A 16638-nucleotide genomic window follows, 5' to 3' on the forward strand; every position below is an offset into this window, starting at 1 on the left:
GTTTACCAAAATCAGATGTGTGGCGTATTTGGTCTCTATAAACTCCAATCTGCATTCCCAATTTCCTCATTTACATTACCTTTTGCTAACTTTGTGACACATTAGAATTATAAGGATCTTGAAGATTCTTTTCTTAAACACCCAATGAAAGTACACATTGCAAATGAGCATGCTTGAACAAAGGTCATAAAAATGACATTTTCCCTCCAAAGGAAGATACTTCTTATTGGCTCTTACAGCTCCAAATGGGTGTGCCATCCTCACGCTTTAAAAGTCACTGACCACAAGATCCGGCCCTCTTAGCTCTTGTCCTCGGACCTAAACTGCAGCTCCAAGTGAATCCTGTGGGGGGGAGGGGACCCCCTTTCCCCCCACTGGGCCCTGCAGGCCTCTGCAGGCCGAGTCAGACTGCCTTTCTTAAATCCAACCAAGAAGGAAACGCCGTGTGTTCCAGCATGGCCTTAACAGGCCCAGGGCAGGAGGCTTCGAAGCATCCAGGACATGTGCTCACTCCAGCATCAAGGACAACTTCAGAAGTTCAGTGACGTCATTCAACACGGACGAAGTCCCTCGCAACTCTCACCATGTGCTCTTCGTGTCCTGCCGGCCCAGAGCGTGCAGGCCACAATCTGCATTCCAGCCATGAGAACAGCGACAATACAATTTCCTTCATCCAACGGAGAAGAAACGATTGCAACTCATAAAGTGACATTTGACACTCAAGGACCCAGTGACGAATTCAATCTTTAACCACTTCAAGAATTGACCATGCAAGGTATACATTTAATGAGGTGCTCTGAAATAAGCTGATGGTTCTTTTTTTATACTAAAATAGATCTTGCTCCATAGTTCTATTTCCTGTTTCCGGTTCCACATCACTCACCCCCTTTACCTATGCATGTATGTATGGATGTATGAATGTATTTATGTTTGTTTAGTGTTAATTATGTTTGTGATTTAGTTAATAAAACTTGTGCACAATTATGAATTTGATTTCTGATCCTCTGTTTGCATACAAAGTCCCTTTTATGATTTTGATTTTGTTACAGTATGCTCTAATTTCTGTACATGCTAAGGAATAATTATTTTTCAGTGACGATGAAAGATACACTTTTCTTAGAATAAATGAATAATCAAAGAGTTCATTGGAACTGATTAATTGATTGTAATATTAATTAGCTTACCTCAAAGTTAATCTAATTAACTGACCCAAATATTAATAATTAATCATAATTAATAATTATGGATTATTATTCATATTTCCCCTTTGAGCTAATGTCTTTACACGGATCACCATAATGGTGACTTAAAATTATGGTTTTCTCCTTCAGTGATTCTGCTTGTTAACATCAGGTGTCTTCAATGTTGGCAATAAAAAAAAATTGTTTAAAAAAAATTGTTGTAAATTTTACTCATTTTAAATGGTTAACTTTTAAGGAATTAATTTGATTAATTATTACTCAATTCTAATTTGTTAAATTTAATTAATAATATTGCTTGTAATCTGTTGCCACAATTTTATTGATTAGATATAGCGTATTCACTTTTACACTGTACATATACATATATATACATTATATATATATATATATATATATATATATGGGTCTCGATGTAGTGTTTAAAATGGTTCTAAAGTGTGCATTTCCTGGATGTGTGTCTATATGATTTTGTCAAAAAATGTTCTGTATGATGGCTTCATAAAATTGTTCAGAGTATCACAGCAGTATTGGCATGCAAAGTTAACAACTAATATTTAACAACTTAATCAGATATTAGAGTTCAGGTGGTATGAATAAATCAGGCCACTACATGATGACATCACTAAAAAATACCTAACATCATCTGATCTGATTTACTCTTGCATTCTTTGCCATGTTTCAGAGACACACAGTTAAAGCAGCCAGAATGCTTACAGATCTATCACAGGCTCAGCTCCCTCCTCCTTTCACTCACTCCTACGAGTCTACATCCCTACCAGAAGCCTACAATCGGTCAATGAGCGACGTCTCGTGGTTTCATCACAGAAAGCCACAAAATCACTTTCCAGAACATTCTCTTTCACAGTTCCATGCTGGTGGAACGCTCTCCACACCCTCATCCGGAATGCAAAATCCCTGACAACATTCAAAAGAAAGCTGAAAACCCATCTCTTCCGTGAGCACTTAACCTCATAAAAAAAAAATAAAAAAAAAATTATTTCCTTTTCCTTTAAATCCTCGCTTATCGGGCTTATGCTACTCTGATCAATGCCTGAACTTCGTATTTGAGCACTTCTTGCGTTGTTTTTGCCTCTTCACGATGACTCGCTTAATTTAGTCCTAATTTGTCACTTTGGACAAAAGCGTCTGCTAAATGACTAAATGTAAATGTAAATGTAGAATAAAACTAATGTTAAAAATCCAAGGGTCAAGAGCACAACTAAAGCTAACTTTATTATTTTCAATAAAACAGCAACTTAAACCTCTGTTAATTCTCAATAAGAGCTTTAGTATGAAAGAAATAAAGTCTGGATTGTAATAAGTGAAGATGCTGAGATCCTGAGAGATCTCTTAGTGTTTAATGTTCTGATGGGATTTAAAGTGTTTCTGTATTGTCTGTTTGTGTGTCACCATTGTGTTGAAGAGTAGAGCCTGAGCTTCAGTCCAGGATGAGCAGAGAAACACTGATGATATGTTGTGTGTTGCTTTATTTAACAGACAGTAAGTATATAATTGCTGATGCAGTGATGTATACTCACAGCAAATCATGCATGTAGTTCACTGAAAGAGATTCACTTTTTACAGTTTATGTGTTTGTCAGTAAAAATTCTGGAAGTATTTGTAAAATAACTGTTTCTGTTAAAAAGTTTAATGAAAATGTCTGTAAAAGAATTTTGCACTTTATTTAAATTAGGATATTTTACTTTTTTTTTAATGGCAACCATTGCTGACAGTCATTTGACCATTTTTACGTTTTTTTTTAAAAGAAATTAGTACTTTAATTCAACAAGGATGCGTTAAATTGATAAAAGGTGATGGTAACGATTTATATTGTTAGAAATGTTTTTATTTTGAATAAATGCTGTTTTTATGAATAAATGCTGTTAACGTTTTACTCATCAATGAATCCTGAAAAAAGTATTCCAAAAAAATATATTAAACAGCGTTTCCATCATTGATAATAACTGAGCATCAAATCATCATATTAGAATGATTTCTGAAGGATCATAAGACACCAAAGACTGGAGTACTTGCTGATGAAAATTCAGCTTTGCATCACAAAAATAAATTACATTTTAAAATATATTAAAAAAAGAGAACCATTTTTTTAAATTGTAATAATATTTCATAATATTACTGTTTTTTTTGTTTGTTTTTGTTTTTAACTGCAGGCTTGATGAGCATAAGAGACTTCTTTCAAAAGCATTAAAAATAGTAGTGTTTCCAAACTTTTGACTGGTACTGTATATATATATATATATATATATATATATATATATATATATATATATATATATATATATGTTACTACTGACAACCACAGACAAATAAATACCTGGTTCTGGATTATTTCATCATTCTTTTCTGAACACAGGTGAACACAAACCGACCACATTCAACTTACCACCATCTCTCCATGAATTACAGGTGAATCCTCTTTAAAGGAGCCGTCTGCCAGTTGTTTGTGGAGAACCAGCCACTTGAGGGCGCTGCAGAGCACATTTTCTTCTATAGTAGCAAAGTTATTGGCCATGACGAAGACTTTAGCAACATATGCAGTCAGCCTTAAAATCAGACAAATAAAAAATATATAAATACATCAAATAAAAAACAAGTAATAATGATTTTTTATTATTAAAACAATGTTAAATAATAAAAATGTAAGACAAGCAAAATCAGGCATGAAACGAAACAAACCGAATTTACCATGTGCTGCTCGGCCTGTTTATCGAGGCAATGTAGGATCCATCTGGTTTACGGAAACTCAGCTGCTGTTGATAACCTTCATACAAACAAGATAAAGAAAGAAAATGTATTTATTACATATATTTTCCGCATTATTCATGAGAGCATCTTTGAGTGTGCTTTTGATTTTATTTCATTTTCTTTAGGGGTGAGTTCAGGTTGATTGGGACACATTTTCCTAGTCATCTTAATGGCATAATGTGTCCCAATCAACCTGAACTGACCTTATATTTGTCCTGCTGACCTGTGTAGATCTGTTTAATGGCTTCATTACGGCGGTCTATTCCAACAGTGTCCCACTGATTGGTGTTGTCCAGATAATGAGTGGCAATGACAGGTAGAGTCATTAAGATCATGTTCTCCTCTCCATCACCACTGGGCTGGACAATAAGGCGACCCATGAAGTCTCCACTGATGGCCTGCTCGACTGTCTGAGAGATCTCTTCACCTGGAAGGAGGAAAGAGCAGGCTGAGAATTATCTTTTTTATTATCTTTGTCAGGATGGAATATTTATGCAACATTTTGACATTGTTTGGTTTTGTATCTGCACAGTTTCAAATTCTTTAAGTTTAATGCAGGATACACAGCGTTTTTGATCATTTTCCCAAAAATAAAAAAACCTTTTAATTCTAGCTTCTTTTTTATCAACATTTGAATGTGGGTAAGTTTAATAAAAATGCCATATTTTGATCAAGAAGCTAAGAATTTTTTTTTTTTTTGTCAAAGACTACATTCAGATTGTATTCAGTACAATTATCAAAACACAGATGGAGTAGATCGAGTCCATCAACACCCCCCAAAGTCCTGTAGCTCATCCTGGGTTGACATTTCATTCAGTAACATTAGGCAGTTTTGATTTATATGCTGTTTCATGTTGATGATCATATTATTTATTTTAAATATGCACATGATATGAGATTGCATGTTTCTGCATCTTTCTCGCATGTGTTTGGACGACGCCTCTTCGCTCTCTTCCATTGGTGAGAACTGAAGCCGCCAGTGTCCCGATATGGCGCTGACATCTTGGACCTTGAGTCTGCGCAGTAGCGATCTCGGGACCAGACCTGCGCAGTAGTGAGCACTGCAGGAAGTAAAGCTGCGAAATTAACGCCCCGCCCTCACTCTCGCAGAATGTACTCAGGGAGACTTTTTTAAAAATTGATTGCAGTACGACAAGAGGCTTGTTAAAATAAAGTAAATGCAATCTCCTCAGTCCTCCGAAGATCTGGAAAAAAAATGTCCGTTGGTGCTTCAGTGACTACTTCGCTCAGAGAACCTGTCAATCACAGCTGTCAATCATGACGTTACACCACCGCATCACGTAACTAACTAAAAATCAACTTATTTTTGAAACAGACACTTGATCTTACACCAGCGTGATAAAAACGACAGCAAATGAAAGAAACCACCTTTGGAAAAAAGATATTTGACGTGTAATTTAATTGTTTAGTTGGTCTCACGTCCCGTTGAATAACACGGGGAGGCGGGTCTTATGACCTATACTAGGACCAGTCACCGGGGGGCAATCGAGATGTTTTGGCTTCACTTTTCAGGGCTTGTGCGGCACGCTTGGTTCTGATCTGGAGATTCTGTACTCTTTCAGAAGATGTGTAATAGCGCCCCCTACCGTATAACAGTGAAAACACTAGGGGTGTGACGAGATCTCGTGCTACGAGATCTCGCGAGATTAAAACGCGACGAGATTTCTCGTCGAGGTAAAACTTTGTCTCGTGAGTTGTTGTGATGTCAGCGTGATGGAGCGTGAGGGTGAAATTAGTATTGAAGATGCCCCTGCCACTTTTAAATCATTTGTGTGCCGGGCCAATCACACACACACTCCGCGCACACACTCACTGTCCCTCGCTCACTCACTCACTCACTCGCGCACACACACACACTCACTGTTGCTCGCACTCTCACTCACTCGCGCACACTCACTCTCGCTCACACTCAACCCGTCGTGGAGGACCGTTAAAATTAAACATGCTAGTCTTTCTGTAGTGATGTCCTGAAGCATCGCAGACGCGTAGGTTGTCGCCCACTATGACACACTATACGAAATGAAACGATTGAATCTTGCGTCCCGACGCCCGTTGTCCTTTACGAATCTCCACGAAACGGATCGTGCCAAAATCGCGCTAAAATAGTGTAATCTGAACCAGGCAGGTAATAAACATTTGACCTATCACGCAAAGAACCTATTAAAGCACTAAGACATGGGAACATTATAGCTAACGTTCACATATCACAAGTAATATCGACATCGCAATATTAAACAATGTTATCGCACATCGCAGCTTTTCCTCATATCGTGCAGCCCTAGTTACTGCCCAAAGGTCTCACTCTCAACTGCTGCCAGAAATCGTCGACATGCTTATATTCTTGAAAAAGAACATGACCATAATCTTAGTCTGTTCTGTGTAGTTAATTTATCTCTTTTTCATGCTTGAAGAAATTTTTTTTTTCTGTTTGAACTTGTAGTTTTGAGAGAGCAGTAGGCTACTTTGATTATGGATACACACTTACTGTTTGCATTTAAAGTGTTATTTCAGTTATTTATATTAATTTTATTTATAGCCTACTGTTTTATTTTTTTTATGTTCGATTTGTGGAAAGGAGTTAGATTTCTCATGTGAAATCATACAGGGGAGAAGCCAGACGGTAGAGTTTATAGCAAAACATTTTGCAGTGTTTGCATGTCCTTTACTGCATAGAATTCATTAAAATAGAAGTAAAATAACATTCATTACAAGTTGATTTTCAGTTGAATAAAATACTATTTTCCATTCATATATTTCATCATTGAGGATTTCTTAAAAATTGTGTAAAAATCTCGTCTTGTCTCGTTCTCGTGAACCCAATCTCGTGTATCGTCTCGTCTCGTGGAGTAAGCGTCTCGTCACACCCCTAGAAAACAGAAAGCTGGAAAATTCACCCTTCACAGGGAGTTTGATTGACAGGTGATCTGCTTGAAAACCAGTTTGATGTGTGTTGGCCAGATACGGCCCATTTGACCTTTCCCACTGCCAGAACTGAGCCATATGTGCCATAGTTGGCCCAGATGAGGCCCGGATATGTATGCTATCTGGGATTCTGCTGCTGCATTTCGCACACACGCACACACACACACACACACACACACACACACACACATACACATACACACACAGACAATAGCGCACATATCACGTGAAGACTGCGCGTACAGAATCTTTCTGTAGTGCAGTAATGTATTGTAAACTCTGTTCTGTGATTTATCAATAAAATAGCTTAGAAACTAAAAAATATCCTGCCATATATTTCTTAGTAACTAAAACCCACAGCTTCAGTATTAGTAGAGAGACGCTGCCAGGTAAAATTAATTCACACGCAATGGCACTCACACACTAATGCATTCATTTATGTGTAATCTTTATCTATATATGATTTAGAACGAGCAGAAATCTGTGATAAACATAATGACCAAAAAAGACAAAAGAACTGATAAAAATAAGCTGTTATGTAGGAGCCTCATATGCCATAGCTGATTTGTTCATCAATGATGTCATCAGCGACTAGTTGACTCGACTTTCATCACATAAATGTCGACTTTAAAAAATCTGAAGTCGTCTTCAAACAACTGCTAAAACTCCCAGGAGTAGATGGATGTTGCACATTGTTGTATTACAAATGTATTAAATGTTTAATTTACATTCCAATATAAACTGAGAAAGTTTAGCAGTGGTTATGATGATTATATCAAGAGATTCCTGTCAGTCCTGTTCTCTAAATGAGTCAATGGCTGAGACTCTCACCCTCACCCTTTGTCTTTATGCATTTCCTGACCATTAAGCTCAATGTACAGCTGTGCTTTTGTCTCTATGATCATGTGAAGGTGTGGGTGATACTGTCAGGCTGATTGGATCATTTGAATGATAGTGTTATGCTGATTGGATTGAGACTGGTAACACGCTGGAGTCTGGGGCGGGTTCCTTAACCTGTATACTTAATTTGCATGCTTTGTTCAACCTCAATGTAAATCCCTCCCCCTAAATGTCTATAAATCTGCAAGGCAACTGTCTTGAGTTAGACTTGATGATGATGAACTACAGACCCGGAAGAATAAATCTCTTCTGCTTATAAGATCCATCTCAAGTCTCCTGGTTTTTGCTTCGATGAAGGAATAAAAGTTCCCAACAACATTCATGAAAACATATTTTTCCTTACCAGTAATTGAGATGTAGGTGTTAGCAGGTGTGTCTGGAACCCGATCAGCTGGTATTTCAGCTCTAATAACTATAGGTGTTTCCCCTGTTCCATTTGGGATGAGAAACAGAGACAAAGAGGAAGATGGAGGAAGAGTAATGAGTTGGTGAAATTGTGTTCGCTTTTGGTGAGTAAGAGTAGGAGTAGAATAGGAGTTCATTCTGATCTCTTGATTAACTCGAACTATAATGAAATTTAGAAAAGTTTTTTTTTTTTTTTTTATAATTGGCTGAAAGTATAATGTGTGTAATGTTGTATAATGGAAGTATAACACAGTAATGTAATTGTATGGTTCACAGTAAATCTCACCATTCTTAACAGGATTGAGCTTCACATTTGGTCTGTGTAATGGAGTCAGCACACCCTCAGACTGAGAGAGAGAGAGAGAGAGAGAGAGAGAGAGAGAGAGAGAGAGAGAATCATCTCAAACATCTATTGATTACATTAATGAATGACCAAATCAAAATTGACAGAAATCCCATCAGACGTACCACCACCTTCAGGGTCTTTCTCACTACATCAGTGTGGACAGAATCATATGCTGAAGCTTTCACCTCAATCATGTGATCTCCCAGAGTCATGGGAATAATCACATATGAAACCGCTATGCTGGAGTCTTTGTCAATGTTTACTGTTGTTCTGTATTTGCCTTTCTTACTGGCAAAGCTGCAAACATGTTCTGTCTCCATAAACTCCACACGCACCTGTGAAAACAGGAGAGTGAGACACAAATCTCTTCAATATCTAGAGGAAACTTCCTCCAAAGTAAATGCATTTCAACTGAACATGAAATGTGTGATGACAGAGGATATTTCTGATATGTCTATGATTTGACTTCAGCAGAAATATTTATTATGATGAACATGGTTTTAATGTATAACATAAATTAAAAAATATTTTTTTAATATCAAATCAGATCTACCTTCTTCAGATTTCTTGGTGTGTAGTTGTGAATAATGGCCTTGATTTCCAGTTGTTCACCGCGCACAGCTGAATAAGGGATCTTGAGGTCAATGAATAAGCTCTTAAAAACTATAATCTCCTCAGGTTCTGCCACACAGATGCCTTTGAGGAGGAACACAGACACACAGAAGGGTTTAAAGCAGCAGCTCCTGGATGATGATGATGTTTTTCAGACCATGTATCATGTGTTTGCAGCTTCATCTTACCAAGTGTTGGTGACAGACTGACAGCCAAGATCTGCCAGGTAGTAATAGAGTCTTTCAGGAAGGTCTCTATTTCTCTGACTGGTGCTGGACTGAGATATTAGGGAAAATACTAGAACACTGTTGGAATACTCTTTTAATGGTTGTTTACTACACTGAAAAAAGTGAAACATCAGTGCAATTCATTCAAAATATATATTTACATTGGTCAGTAAATAGTACAGTTTATACCTTCTGTTTTCACTTTGCCTCAAAGTATATGGAGGGATTATTGGGTCAGATTTAAAACTAAAAGTCTAAAACTAAAAGTCTTAAACGAAAAATAAAAGTCTAAATTTGAAACTAAAAGTCTATGTCGAAAATGAATTTGGTATTTAGGATTGGGCATTTGGTATTTAGGATTGGGCATTTGGTATTTAGGATTGGGCATTTGGTCATTTAGGATTTAGGATTTAGGATTGGGCATTTAGGGATTTAGGATTGGGAATTTAGGGATTTAGGATTGGGAATTTGGTATTTAGGATTGGGCATTTAATCATTTAGCCATTTAGGATTTAGTATTGGGAATTTGGGGATTTAGGATTGGGCATTTGAGGATTGAGGATTGAGGAGTGTATGGAGGCGTGCAAATAAGGAGGCGTGGCCCAAATACTGGAGACTGGGTTTGAAATGGCTGGTGCGCAGAGGCACCTCATGGACAGCAGAGGGAGCTCCCAGTGCTAAGGAGCACTGTAATGAAACCAAACAGCGAGTGAGCAGGGCTGGAGCGAGGACTGTACTTTACAATGTGATAACTTTAACTTTATGACAGCGTTGTAACCTTTATGTGGCCTCACACACAAAGTCACCAGTGAAAGGAGTGCTATCGGTCTGACGACGAGAATAACTATTATTATTATTATTATTATTAATAGTGAGTGCGCGCGCACGGCCGGGGCTCTCTCTCTCTCTTTCTCTCTGCTCGTTCTTATATATGCCCTGTCAAGCGCGCCCTTGTTAAACTGACATGTATAATACCTGTTATTTCTTGATAACAGACCGCTGCGTAGTATAACGTAGTATTTTTATTTTCTTTAGCGGAAGCAATACAATCGTTTTTAAATCAATAAACTCCTTTTTAAATCAATATTTTGTGTCAAATTATTTATGTATTTTGTAGGTAGCCATGTAATAAGTGGGATAATGTATAGCGAGGCGGTTGTTATAGCGAATAACAACCCCGACGACAGGCTGATTCAAGTTCAGCCTGTCGGGGTTGTTATTTGCTATACATTATCCCTTACATAAAGTACAGTCCTCGCTCCACCCTGCTCACTCGCTCTTTTTGGTTTCATTACAGTGCTCCTTAGCACTGGGAGCTCCCTCTGCTGTCCATGAGGTGCCTCTGCGCACCAGCCATTTCAAACCCAGCCTCCAGTATTTGGGCCACGCCTCCTTATTTGCATACACTCCTCAATCCTCAATCCTCAAATGCCCAATCCTAAATCCCCAAATTCCCAATACTAAATCCTAAATGGCTAAATGATTAAATGCCCAATCCTAAATACCAAATTCCCAATCCTTAATCCCTAAATGCCCAATCCTAAATTCTAAATGCCCAAATGCCCAGTCCTAAATACAAAATGCCCTATCCTAAATACCAAATGCCCAATCCTAAATACCAAATTCATTTTCGACTTAGACTTTTAGTTTTAAATCTGACCCAATAATCCGTCCATAAAAGTAAGTGTTACGCCCTCTATCACTGAAAAAAATGATACTTTGGATTAACTTAAAACAATTGATGTAATTTTGTTACAGCTAATTTTTTTTGATTTTCTCAAATTGTATTTATGATTTAGTTAAAACCATAAATTTTGATTTAATGTCAAACCAAAATTTATTTTTTTCCAGCTCAACGTTTTTCCTTAACCCAAAGTACACAGCAAAAACTCCAGTGTTAAATTAACACTCAAGAGTGTTAAAGTTAATGAGATAATTAAGTGATTGAGTGATGATTGACTATTATTGAAGACACCTGATGTTAACAAGCAGAATCACTGAAGGAGAAAATCACAAATTGTAAGCCACCGTTATAGCGATGATTGTTTGCTTTAGTTGGACTCTTGACCCTTAGATTTTTGTTTGGTTGTTATATCTGAGTTATAACTGCCAGATGAACAAAGAAAGAAAGTGATCTGATGGTGTTGGTTATGTTATGACAATCATCATTTGAACTTGATCACTGAACTCATTAAGACCCTTATTTCTGATGAAGTTTTATGTTGTTGATCACAGAATAACTGTGATTCTGCATAAATATACAGAATTTTAGATATAATACAAAGGATTTCTTAAAAGTTGTTTTGAAAAAAAATCTTTTTTTAGGCACACACAGACGTCAAGATTCAGTCTATGCATCTCAACAATGGTGACGAGCAGAATATTCAATTAGGAAAAGTAAATTACATAGACAATTCAGATCATAATTTATTCATACCGCAATGCATGATGGGAGCCATTAATGAGTTGTGATTGGTGGCAGCCACTGCAACATGCTTTATTATTGTCACCATCGTTGAGATTCACAGGCTGGTTATTGATGTCTGTGTTTCTAAACAAATTCATTTGAAAGTCTTTTGATCAGAACAATGTGTATTAAATATTTTTGATTATATGAAAAATACTGAAAATCCTATGCTGTAGAATCACAGAGCTGCTGTAATTAACAAGTTAAACCAAACTATCTCGATAAGTTTAATTTTTTGGATCACAACATGATTATGTCAAAACATAACCAACACCATCAGATCACATTGTCTCTTTGTTCATCTGACTGTTATAAATCAATAACAGCAGACAAGCAAAATTTAAAGTAAACATATAAGGGTCAAGAGCCCAACTAAATCAAACACTGATCATCATAATGGTAACTAACAATTTGTGGTTTTCTCCTTCAGTGATTCTGCTTGTTAACATCAGGTGTCTTCAATAATAGTCAATCATCACTCAATTAATCACTTAATTGTCTCATTAACTTTAACACTCTTGAGTTGAGTTGAGTTGAAAAAATAAAAATTTTGGTTTGACATTAAATCAAAATTCATGGTTTTAACTAAATCATAAATACAATTTGAGAAAATCTTTTAAAAAAATAGCTGTAACAAATTACATCAATTTTTTTTAAGTTAATCCAAAGTATAATTTTTTTCAGTGTATCACACACACACACACACACACACACACACACACACACACACACACACACGCACACAATGTGGCCAACAGCTCATGTTGAATGACATAATTTGCTAAGGGTGTGATTGGTGCTCAACTGATGGCTCTCCTACTCACCAATTCTCACATAGATCAATCTCTTGCCACATCCAACTCTCAGGGAACTGAGTACGTGACATGATCTCTTCAGAGTCTGTATAATATTCATCATCATCATCACCTGTTGTAACAGATAAAAATGTGACAGAATATACATTTTAGAGCAAAAGGACACATCAAACAAGTCAAGTAAAAATGTATCAGGGTTCCAAGACCTGATTGGTGCTAGAGCCCTATCGTATTTGCACTGTTTAATCAATTATTTATTTTCTGAAAGTTTCTCGAGGGAATGCCATACATTTGTGAGAGAAAGCAAAAGCATTATCATATGATTTTTCTTCCCATCTCATATTTTTGAATCATAAGAGCAGATTCTCACCCGGTGATCTTCGTCTTCTCTTTGAAAGGAAGGGACACTCCGGCGCTAGAGGGAATTTAATTAGAATGAAATTAGCATATGGCGCTCTAATGTGTGAGAGGGAATTCACTACAACTGAACTTGGTGCAGTGCTTTTCCAGCGCCGATTATACCAACTTAAATTAGTTAACATAATAGATACTGGAGACATTCATAAATATGTAGAAAATTATTTCAATTGTATGTTCATGGACACTGCCCCTATGGATTCATTTTAATGAAATATTAAATAAAATATACTAGTCTTTTTATTAAAATTGAAGAAATTACAAATATACATATATACCTGTTCTGGTTTTGGTTCCTCCTGCAGTGCTGGAATCAAACATCAGACCTGCATCACTGAAAACCCCCATACTGTCCCTTCCACCTCCTGCCGTACAGCCGGTGTCATGCTTCTCTATGACGTCCCAGATCTAAAGCAACAAAGATATAATTTATTAGCTAAATTTAGGGATGCACCGAATATTCGGCCACCGAAAATTTTCGGCCGAAAATGGCCCAAAAGTGCATTTTCGGTTTTCGGCCGAAAGACTTTTATCACCGAAACAATACGGCCGAAATGTTGTGATGACGCAAACAGCAGACACCGCGACCTGCACGTGCTTGTCTGAAGCAACATTACATATCTGCGGTGTGGACGTATTTAAATATATCTAAGAGTGACCCACGGACAGCGATTTTCAAAACACAGACATCCCAAGTCTTCCGGAAGTTCCGGGAGTCTCCCGCGTATTGATACCGGCTCCCTAATGCCCGCAAATTAGTTTAAATCTCCCGGAATCGCGAGCGAGCATGAGCGCGCATACGTAGCGCGCGCGGCAGAGAGAGGGAGCGAGAGACCTTTGCGTGTGTGTGCAGAGCAGCCGTCATTTCTCAGAGGTTTACCTGAGCTGTTTATGGTTTTTGCAACTCACGTCCATGAGCATATAACTGCAGATATTATTTTGGGCTATGGCAGTATTGACCTAAATGCACTTTGTTTTTATGAGAGAACATTTCATTTTTAAACCTTTCTCCAGGCCAGTAGGCTTTTACATTATTATTTAATGTACACATGAGTGGGGTCAAGTTAAACATTTAATTTTATACTTTGCAAATGCTAAATAAATATTTGCATAAAATTTTAATGGATTTATTCTTTGAAACTTTAATATTAATTTATGCAATTGCAATGCCTTGATTTTAGTAAACTTAGTACACAGTCATAGCCATAAATGCAATGGTACTAACAATAATTGGCATAATTTCTTTCGGTTTTCGGTTTTCGGCCTTGGTTTCCTCTTTTTCGGTTTTCGGTTTCGGCCAAGAATTTTCATTTCGGTGCATCCCTAGCTAAATTACAAGCTGTTGACATGCTTAAGAAGGTCCTTCACCTGAGTCTGAGTGAGTCTGTTCTTGTTAAGGACATGCACAGCCTTGTCAACCGCCACCAGCCCAACTCTAGCTCCAGGATCTCCAGTTATCTGCAGCTTGACCAGATCTCCTGTGCCAAAGGTTTTCATCTTGTCCTTCACCTGAAGCTTGAGCTGTTTAAACGAGAGACACTGAATCAGATCTAGTTGATTAGCATTTGATTGACATCAACCATTTCTTGTGATGGTTGACCCACCGTTCCCATGCACGTGTCCTTCACGTCGACCCAGACTGAATCAGACACCACCTCAGACGAGCCCACATGATAATAAGCCACAAAGCGGAAGGACGGCACCATGTCTCTGGTTACAGGTAGAGACAGCGTCACTAGAGCTTTTCCTCTCCTCTTGAACCTGTCTGCTTGAACAATCTGACCTTTACTTAAGATCTGAAAATGAGGAAGATGAGTTAACAGTATTTGTTATATTCATATGGTTTCAAACACAAGCTTTGGTAGTTAATCAAATATTGACATAATAAATACATTTGTGGTGCAGCTTTAGAAATAACCATAATATTTAATACCATGTATGTGTAATCTTGATCTTTGACTCCTGGACTTTGTCCTGTGTTTAGATCGACTGTCATTTGTTCACCGATCTGAAGCTCTGCAGCATCAATGCCGATGTGCAGGTAATTATTGGAGTCTCCTTTGGGAATGTAAGCGAGAGCCGTCATCGTCTTCACTGCCTGCTGGTTGTCACTTAATTGTGGATCTTTGGTTTTTGCCTGAAAAGAGCAAATACACTGTTTTCTGATGTGCTGTGTAGATATACTCCATTGCTTGTTCAACATATGTTAACTGATCTATTTTCCACTAGTTCTTCAGTGAAAGTGACTGAACATTAGTTGAGTTTGCAGGTCTTACAGTGATCTGCAGTGTAGAAGATCCTCCTAGAGTGTTGATGGTTAACTTTGCAATGCCATTGGTTGTTGTTTGACCTCTGACCCCTCCAGGATTGACCTCCACTTCCACATTCTCAGCAGGAGTCTGGTCAGGATTTGTTAAATGGACCTTTTATAGAAGCCAAAGCAAAAAAAAAAAATTATATATATATAAAACCTAACAGTAATATTAACTAAATACAATTGAGTTCACAGCACTCAAATATTACCGAAACTTGAATGACTGAAACAGAACTCAAACTGAATGAGTTATAGAACATTTCTAGATCCCAGAATGATAATTGTATAATTAAGTGATTAATTAAGTGATGATTGAGCATTAGTGATGAGCACCTGCTGTTAACAAGCAGAATCACTGAAGGAAAGAGAAACACAAGAACTACAACTGACTTCAGCCACAGCAAAATCAACTGGAGATAAAAGAAGACATTAAATATCTCAAGATCTCAGCAGAGGAGGATTAAACAACTCTACGAACAGCATTACCAGCTTCACTTATTATTAACCACTTTGACTTTATTACTGCCATTCGTCTACAGAAGGTCTTATTAGAATGAACAAAGGTTTAGAAGTTGATGATTTGAGTTTCATTTAAGGTCACCATGATGGAGATCAGCGCTTACTTTAGTTGAGCTCTTGACCCTTGACTTTTGCACTTAAGATTTTCTTTGGCTGCTATAATTGAGTGTTTATAAAACATATTTGTTATGGCACAAAAGCCAAGGAAAAGTCTGATCTGGTGTTGATGGTGCAGGATTGTTGATGACAATCATCATTTCGTGACTTGATTCACTGATTTAATTTAGAGTCTGATCTCTGATTAAAAGGGCAACATATTAGTTTCACTCAAAACTGTGATTCTACAGCATAAGAGCTAGCCATGTTGAGACATCAGATAATATGAAGGATATTACAAATAGTTGTGCACAAAAAGTTTCACAGAAAAGGTATTGCATTATTAAGACTCACACAGACATCAAGAATCAGCATATGAATCTCAACAATGGTGACCATTTAAAAATGATGCATGCTGGGTACTAGCATAATACAAAACTTATCCATGGCTCCCAGCATGCACTGCGGCATAAATCATTTTTTAATGGTCACCATTGTTGAGATTCATATGCTGATTCTTGATGTCTGTGTAAGTCAGCATAATACCATAGAGGTTTTTAAAATCTGTTAATCACAACAATGGGCCTTACAGCAGAATCAGTTATACTA

General features: G+C 37.3%; 1 pseudogene across 1 annotated transcript in view; it reads right to left on the minus strand.

Moving 5' to 3' along the window:
- LOC311077822 (complement C3-like) overlaps positions 1-16638 on the minus strand; it is a 515769-nt pseudogene that overhangs the window by 471746 nt on the left and 27385 nt on the right. The window contains exons 11-25 of the transcript XR_014609571.1: positions 15377-15523; positions 15034-15237; positions 14705-14896; positions 14469-14621; positions 13379-13508; positions 13054-13098; positions 12693-12795; positions 9363-9451; positions 9116-9258; positions 8685-8897; positions 8503-8563; positions 8155-8238; positions 4192-4395; positions 3909-3984; positions 3607-3766 (exon numbers count right to left, since the gene is read on the minus strand). The product of XR_014609571.1 is annotated as a complement C3-like (transcript). The remainder of the gene's footprint in view (positions 1-3606; positions 3767-3908; positions 3985-4191; positions 4396-8154; positions 8239-8502; positions 8564-8684; positions 8898-9115; positions 9259-9362; positions 9452-12692; positions 12796-13053; positions 13099-13378; positions 13509-14468; positions 14622-14704; positions 14897-15033; positions 15238-15376; positions 15524-16638) is intronic.

The sequence above is a fragment of the Abramis brama genome, assembly GCF_963993115.1.
Source record: "Abramis brama genome assembly, chromosome: 2".
Lineage (NCBI taxonomy): Eukaryota > Metazoa > Chordata > Actinopteri > Cypriniformes > Leuciscidae > Abramis > Abramis brama.